The sequence below is a fragment of the Vulpes vulpes genome, chromosome 8 (assembly GCF_048418805.1).
Source record: "Vulpes vulpes isolate BD-2025 chromosome 8, VulVul3, whole genome shotgun sequence".
Taxonomy (NCBI): domain Eukaryota; kingdom Metazoa; phylum Chordata; class Mammalia; order Carnivora; family Canidae; genus Vulpes; species Vulpes vulpes.
This window is the reverse complement of record NC_132787.1, coordinates 57,830,392-57,839,083: the sequence shown is the minus strand read 5'-3', so window position 1 is coordinate 57,839,083 and position 8,692 is coordinate 57,830,392.

Sequence of the window (8,692 nt, the reverse complement as noted above, 5' to 3'; positions counted from 1 at the left end):
TCCTCACAGGGGCCCAGGGAACCCACTGTGATGCAGCGTCTGGGCCTACACTCTGAGACGTCACCTCACTTTCCAGATTTTCCCATCCCTTTTGTGTGTCAAGATATCCTCCCTCAAAACATCGTCTCCCATGTCCCAAATTTTCAAGCTCTTACTAAGTGACTCTTCAGTTAATCTGAGAAATGAATGGGGAGATGAGGTGCTGATAGACTCAATCATTCTTCCAACATCCACCTGTGGAGTATCCGTGCCCTCCTTTGAAAACCACCGCAAGGCTCATAGGAGACTGGAGCCCAAATCCTTAGCACTCCCGCAGTCCTCCCCACTGGCCTTCTTCAGATTCCTCCCACATCTCTGTCCCTTCTGGCTACTGGGTCTTTACCACTGACTTTGTCCTCTGCCTGGAAATCTCTTCCAGCCCCTGGTGGCCAGTGACCTCCTCCTTATCCTACAATCTCCATTCAATCACAGCTTCATCCCAAAGCACTCCCTGACCTCTCTGACTAGGTCATGGTCACCCTCTGGCACCATGAACCCCTCCTCAGGGGCAGAATTCTGCATTTATTTATTTGATGACCACATCTGTGCCCTCATCAGATGACGGGCTCTGTGATGCTATCATGGCAGGATTTCACCTATTCCCGTTCACTTTTATATCCGTAGTGCCTACCTGTCCAACTTGTATTCGTTGAAGAAAAGTGTGGCCAGAGGAGGAAAAAAGGGAGGAATTTCTAACTGGAGTTGGAGTTGAATCTAAAATGAATAAGTGAGAACCTAAAAGATTTGCCCAAGGACACAGCAGAAAGTTAGACCCAAGTTCCCACGACACATTTCCTTTCCACTCTGTCCTTCTTGCCTCTGGGGCTTCTGCGGGCTTCTTTGGGCTTTGCTGAATGATCGCACCATGTAAATGATGATGGCTTTGGAGGCCTGCCCAGTCTGGCTCCAGACACAGATGGTGCAGTAGAATCAGGCTGCAGCAGGGTCACTATGCCATGTGCAGGGGCAGAGAGGGGCTGCAAGTGCCAGGACAGACCTCTGAGTCACAGAAAGGCATCTTCGACTTAGCACCACCCACACAGACCCCTGGGGCACTCAGGCTGGTTGTAGAAGGAGCATAAGACCCTGGATAATCAACATGCTAGGAGAAAAGGGATCATCTACTATGCCCTTACAATGGGCAAAACAGGGACACCTGGGGGGCTCAGTGGTTGAGTGTCTGCCTTTGGCTCGAGTCATGATCCCAGGATCCTGGGATTGAGTCCCACACTGGGCTCCCCACAGCGAGCCTGCTTCTCCCTCTGCCTGTGTCTCTGCCTCTCTCTCTCTCTCTCTCTGTCTCTCATGGATAAATAAATAAAATATATTTTTTTAATGGGCAAAACACTTTAGGGACACTATTTGGTGGATTCTGACAAGAGATCTGCCAGAAACATCCTATTCTCCCCATTTACAGAGGATGAAACAGGACAGAGATGGCGCTGCCAAGAATCACACAGGTAGCCAGTGGAAGAATGGGTTCTTAAACCCCACATGTCAGGCCCCTGGTTCAATCCTTGTACCACTATGCAGCACGGCCTCAGAGAAGAGAACACTCAAGACTTCATGAAAATACAAGATAGAAGAAATCAGTATAAGAAGAATAAGGAGAAAGCCAGAGGGAAGGAGCACTCGGTGGAGGAAGGCTCAGTAGGAAGTTGCTGGTCCCCAGAGCAGAGAGCCCAGGACCCAGGGCGAAGAGCTGGCTGGTGCATAGAAATGCAAAATGGGGGGCACCTGGGTGACTCAGTCAGTTGAGTGTCTGATTTCAGCTCAGGTCATGATCTCAGGGTCCTGGGATGAGGCTGTATCTGGCTCCTCACTCGGCAGGGAGTCTGCTTGTCCCTAGCCTGTCCCCCCACTTGTACTCTCTCACTCTTTCAAATAAGTAAATAAAATCCTTAAAGAGGAGGAGGAGAAGAGGAGGAAGAAGAGAGGAGGAGGAAGAGGAAGAAGAAAAAGAAAGAAGAAAGAAGGAGGAGGAGGAGGAGGAGGAGGAGGAGGAGGTGGAGGAGGAGGAGGAGGACAGAAAGCAGCAGGGTAGCAGGGTTCTGGCCGGGATGTGGCGAGGGAGCAGGGCCTGGGCGGAGGAGATCTCCATCACAGGCACAGAGCTCAATGCATTGTCCCGTTTCCTGTGGCCACACCCTTCCTTCCTCCCCAGTATTTTTAGCAAAAGGAGTTTTGATTTCTGTCTTCCATGGAAACATTCATTTGTTAGCAGTCAGCTGCCCTAGATCTCGAGGAAGTTTGCATCTGCATGCAGCCCAGTGGACCAGCCATCCAGTTGGAAGGAAAATGCAGTGATAGGCCCCCGTCCTTAACAGTGTGTCTTGGACACCTGCTTCTAAGCAAGGGGCATGGGGAGGGGAGGGGAGGTGTTGTGCTTCCCACAGAGGGAAGGGGCTCACGATGGGGCACGGTGGGCGCTCCGCTCGGGAGCCCAGGCCTCTCCAGGGTGACTTTGGCCACTTGATATCCAGGAATTCGTTCTCTCCCCTCCAGGGGGGAGGGCAGGATGGAATGGCTTTGAATGCTTCATGTACTTGTGATTTGATGCTTCTCTTACCTGGGCCTGGGGGTACAGGTGGAGTGAGATAAGAGAAAGCACAGAGGTGATCAGGGGTCCCCCAAGAGCTGATTTAACAGCAGACCCATTGAATGATATGAGATTGTGTTTGAAACTTACCTCATTCGCATGGATTTTGTACCTTGAGATTTTCTTATTGTCTGCAAGAAAAGTAATTGTAATTGTAGTAATTATAGAGTTGAATAAAGTGTGCGTGTTGTAGAAAGGGCACATTTTTTTTTGTCCTGAAAGGGAATTATAAATTTTATTTTTTATGTATTTTTTAAATTTAAATTTAACTTACCAACATATGGTATAATACCCAGCGAATCCCATCACATGCCCTCTTTAATGCCACATATTTTGATGTCAAGCAAGGGTTCCAGGGGTAAGACCTCAAGTAGATGGCTCACTCCCTCTAAGCACCAGATGCCTCATTTGTAAAAGAAGAACCACAGTGCATACCTCTCCAGGTTCGAGTTTCAAGGAGTTTCCACAGAGAGACCTCAGAGCACAGATCCTGGCAGGACTCCTACAAATCATCTGTCCTCCCACTGAGGATGGGAGGGACCCAAGTGCAGGATGGAGGTAGCTGAGAATTGAAATCCATCCAGGATTTTTCCAGCACCAACTGCAGTCCCTCCTCTCCCACGCACAGGTGGGGCTCTGCCACTGTGCAGAGGGAGAACAGAAGCCAAGAGGGTGCTTCCCTTGTGAGTGCAAGAACGGAGATTTGAACCTCTGTCTGCTGAATCCAACCCCGTTCGTCCTTTGCCAGATTCCCAGACATACCGCAGGGGTGGGTGATGCCCTGGTGGAGCAATCTGCTGGGAGGGCACTCAGATTGGGGGCTGCTCTGGGAAGCCCCACTGGTTTTATAAGGCAGGGTTAACCTCGCCTTGTTCTCAGAACACCCATCACTCTGGCTGGAATGGACGGAGCCTCATCAGCCACCTGGGGCAAGGGGATCTCTTGACAGCTTCTCTGGCCTGTCAAAGCTTTTCTATCATTGCCACCCAACGTGGCAGTTAACACACACTATTTCTATTTCTGAGGCTATTTCCACAGTGCCTCGCTGCTCTAGGACCAGGTCGCTCGCCCCCTGTGAGGTGGGAGCCAGGGATTTTCACTCTGATGTTGCATCTGGGGGTAGGTGCGGGGAACCTCCAGCTCTACAGACCTGGAACCTGCCCCCCGCGGGTCCATCGGCCCACACCAGGTCCTCAAGAAACCGACCACCAAACCCAGGCTTCAGCATTTCTAATTTGTCTTCAGTTGGTCTGTAACCCCTTCCTGGGCCCAGCTTGGAACCCTGGTCTAGACCCAAGCCCTTTGGTGGCAGCTCTGTCCACACCTCTCAGGCCAGTCATCTCCCAGCTAAGGGCTTGGGGCAGGTCAACTTGGGTCCCAGTCCTGGTTCTACCACTTTATGAGCAATGTAGGTGTAACCATGTTACTAGACTTCTCTGCGCCTCTCTTTTTCCATCTGTATAGTGGGAATAATAGTGCTGTATATGTTCTAGCAAAGGGGGAGATGCAGAAGGCAAGGCACTAAGCGCGGTGGCTGGCACATGGCAAAGGTTCAGTGAAGGACGTGCAGGTGTGTGTGTGTGCAAGCACACGCATGTGAATGTATATAACCCTTCTGAATTTTGACTCCTTCATTGTGTTTTTTCGCATATACCAATTTGAGCACCATGTGGCTACATCATTTCTACCTTCTCAAGAATCCCAGTCTCTTATTTCATCCTTTCTCTTGCTTTATGGCATTCTAGCCTCTTTTCCCACATCTATTTCCTAGCCCTTAGCGGCTTTCATTTCTTCTGTTCATTTCAGATGGTTTTCCATAGCAACATATCAATATTTACAACATTTCCAGTCCTATCTAATGGGACAGGGAGTGGAAGCTGATGGACTAAATGCAGAATTAATTGAAGCAATGATTTTTTTGTAAAAGAAGGAATATTTACAAAGGATGCAAATAGGCAGTTTGCAGAAGAGCAATTCCAGATGATCAAAAAACATAAAAAGATTTCAGGCTCTAGCAGTCAGGGAATGTAAATTTAAGTAGCAATGAGATGCTACTCTGCTTCTATCAGAATGACTCACATTTTAAGGCTGATGATATCTCTTGCTGGTGGGAATGTGGGAAAAGTTACTTTAATCGTGGTTCTTGGGTGGCACGGCAATCTTTGGAAAGCAATCTGGCAATATCTACTAAAATTAAAAGTAAACATATCCATTCCACTTCTTGGAATCTAACCCCATGGATATAAAAATAGAGTTGAAAAAAAATAAAAAAATAAAAATAGAGTTGACCCTTGAACAACACAGGTTTGAACTGTGTAAGTCCAATAAACACAGCACAGCACTGTAAATGTATTTTCCTTATGATTTTCTTAATAACAATTTCTTTTCTCCAGCTTCTTTCATTATAAGAATATGCCATGTAATGCATATAACATACAAAGTGTGTGTTAATTGACTTTATGTTATCAGTAAGGTTTCCAGTCAACAGTAGGCTACTAGTAAAATAGCCTGCTGGGAGGGCTATTATACATGGATTTTGGACTGTGTAGGGGTCAGCTCCCCAAACCTTGTGTTGTTCAAGAGTCAGAATGTATGACTAGATGCACACGGATTTATAATAAATTGTTGTTTATGGTGGAAAACAAAACCTAGAAACAAAGCAAATGCCCTTCAGAGGGGGAGAGGGTGAATATATTATTAGCACGTGCAAGGAAATATTCTGCAGCCATTAAAAAGAACAGTTGGACCTGTAATAGGTGATTCATAGGGATTACCATGAATAATTGGTGAGAAAAAGTGAGGTGCAAGCAATTGTGCATAAAATTATCCCACTTTTTAAAAAAGATTTTATTTACTTATTTGAGAGAGAGAGAGAGAAGGAGCAGGGCGGGGTGGCAGAAGGAGACCAGGGCTCAATCCCAGGACCCCGGGATCGTGACCTGAGCTGAAGGCAGATGCTTGACTATCTGAGCCACCCAGGTGCCCCCAAATTATCCCACTTTTAAGAAGAAATATGCCACCCTTCTTCACCCTCTGCCCGCATTGTATACGTGAGCCAATGCGCATGAGGATGGAGGAAACATAGGAGAAGCCAGAACCCATTGTCGTCCTGGTTTTGGAGGATGGATAGTCATATAGTACGAGGTGGACAGGAGAAAATAAGGAAGGATCTAATGAGAAGAAAAAGGAAAAAAAGACTGCATCAAAATTAAAACAATATATGTAACATAATCTCATTTCTCCACTAATGTAAGAACATTTGTGGGGGTATACATTAGAAGAAAATTTAAATTACATATACATATCTTAAACATTTTTGTTAACCCAAAACACAAATGTACATTCCTTCACCAGTAGTTTGATACAGAGTCAAGGTCTTTGCATTGAGAATATGCCTATTTTTTGCCCTCCCTGCCCTCCCTTGCCCCTGTACAAAAATCACACCCTTGATGTATCATCTACAATTTCTAACTTCAGGTTCCGTAGAGCAGAGTGAGAACTTAGACACCTGAAAACAAGTTTAGTCCCGGAACATTTTAGTACCGTGCTTCACCACCCATCTTTCCCGTTGTCTTGCCTACATCCAATTCAATATAGCCTTACTTGAGGATCCCTCCTTTATTAAGTCTCTCCAAACTGTCAAGTTGGTTCTTACAGAGACAACAACTCTTTCTTTCACACCCACACTTCCCCAAGTTTATGTGACATTCCTTGTAGCAGTACTGGCACAGAACAGGGTTGGGAACACACATATCACTGCAGGTGACATTCATTCAACAGGCAAATACATAGTGTGTGGCATCCTGGAAGCCACGAGCACCCTCTGTTTTATGCAGTCAGTATTCCTGCGGAGGGGAAAGGGAGCAGGTGTTTCACGGAGAGAATGCACGGGGTCACTTGGCGAGTCGGTCACAAGCAGCAGAATTCCACCGAAAACCCTTACATGCTTTGAACTGGTGAGTGGGGAGCTGCCCCGCTGGGTCACATCCAACTCTATGATCAGTCAGTGATTCTGTGACTGAAACATCTGGGGTGGTGAGTGAGTGTGAGGGTCAGCAGACATGGAGGATGCCAGCCCTTTTACTCTATGTTATGTAGCATTTTGTAGATATGGCAAGACGTCTGGGGTAAGTGGCTTGACCTGGGTGGGTGGCCCACAAGCTTGCAGTCCTGTCTTGAGATGGGTGATGCCGCGCTGGGACAGGACTCTGGCTCAGCTTCACATCTAACTTGCTAGCTAACTTTGGACATTTCATCATTTTATGTCACCACACCTATTCCCTGTCTGCAAAATGGGGTGACACTGTGTCACTCACAGAGTTTCCCTGAGGCTCAAATGAGATGGGTATTCCTAGAGGTATTTACGAGAGAGAGAGAGAAAGAGAGAGAGAGAGAGAGAACCATCCAGGCCAATTTCATTGTGCACACCTTACATAACATTTGCAGCAACAGGATGGGGGAGGCATTCCATTTCTTCAATAGGCAGCAAGGTTTACAGCAAAGAACTTACTCTTGGAGCAGATGGATAGGAGCTGGGTACTTCCACCAGGAGCTCACTGCTCGTCTTTGGGCCAATCACTTCATCTCTCTGAGCATCGGCCTGTCACCTGGGAAATGGAGAACGAGAGTGGGAAAAATCACACTTAGCTTGAGCAGCTATGGTGAGGATTGCATAGAGCTTAAGAGTCCGAAGGCGTCTGGAACATGGAAGAGGTTCAATAGACACTGTTCTTGTGGATGTGATTCTTAGTCCATGAACTAAAACATGAAAGAAATGTAACATTCCCTAGTGTCCATAACTGCACTTATTTCTGACTCAGCTCTTATTTCTCTCTGTTGGTGGAAAACTTAAACCTCAGTGCTTCTCAGGGGATGCGCCCAGTGTGGCATCAGCGACTGTGACTTCGCGCTATAAAGGACGTGAGGGTAGAGAGTACTCACCCCTGATTTCCCAGCCACACAGGTGGGGGCTGGCTGTCCTTTGCCCCATCTGTCCTGTGGCTCTCTCTGTTGCCTCTAAAGCACACAGTTGTCTACATGGCTTGGGGCACAGAGCCAGGAAACAAATGAGTGCAAGACAATAAGGAAGCATAGAGCCAATGGTGGAACAGAGAGCGATGTACATCTAAAGACATCCAAATTAAAAAAAAAAATTAACACCTTAAAGGGTACACAAAACATCCTATGGGCTGACTCTTTCCTACTCTGTGGACACAATGGGCCCTCACTCTCATAGAGCTCTACCTTACCCCTTCTGACACCTCCTGCCACCTCACCCATCCCTGCCACCAGTTTCCTATTTTATTCTTCTCTTAGCCTTTAATACTGTACTTCATTTATTTATCCCATTTCACGTCTGTCTTTCCACTAGAATCTGTCTTGTTCACTGTAATATCTCAAGTTTCCAGAACAGTGCCTGGCACATAGTAGGCACTCAGTTAACATATTGTCTGGCTGGCTGGATGGATGAATGCATGACTTCATTGTTGAATGAATGAGTTGGTTTTCTTTCTTCTCCTATGATACTTCTGCTATCAGAGGAGTCTCAGCTGGGCTGGGATGAGGGTGAGGTCCTCAGCAAGGGTGCAACATTTCAGGGGGTGCTGAAAGAACTCAGGAATCAAGATAAATGACATTTAGTGCAATAAATTCATGCAAAGAATCAGAATTCATGCAAAAAAAAATATGTGAAGAACCAAAGCTCGATACTTTAAACACAGGATCTGAAAGGCTTTGCAATGAGCTAAAGTCAGTTGGAAGTTAAGAGCATCACCTGGTTAAGAGGGATTCTTTTTTTTTCTTTTTCTTTTTCTGGGGAACAACAGGGGTGATAATGTTTTTAATTCCTGGGGGTGAGATAACCTGGGTGCTTGGGCCAGGCTGGTGTTGGTCTCCAAGGCCTAAGCAGGGTTGCATAGCATGGGGGTGGTAGGGGTGGGTACAGCCAGCCCCTTGGGCAGGCCTCAGTAGCCATCATCGGCCCACCTGGTCAAGAGAAATTCTTAAGCATGGCAATGTTATCTACTGAAAATAAGATAAACAAAGAAGTAGACT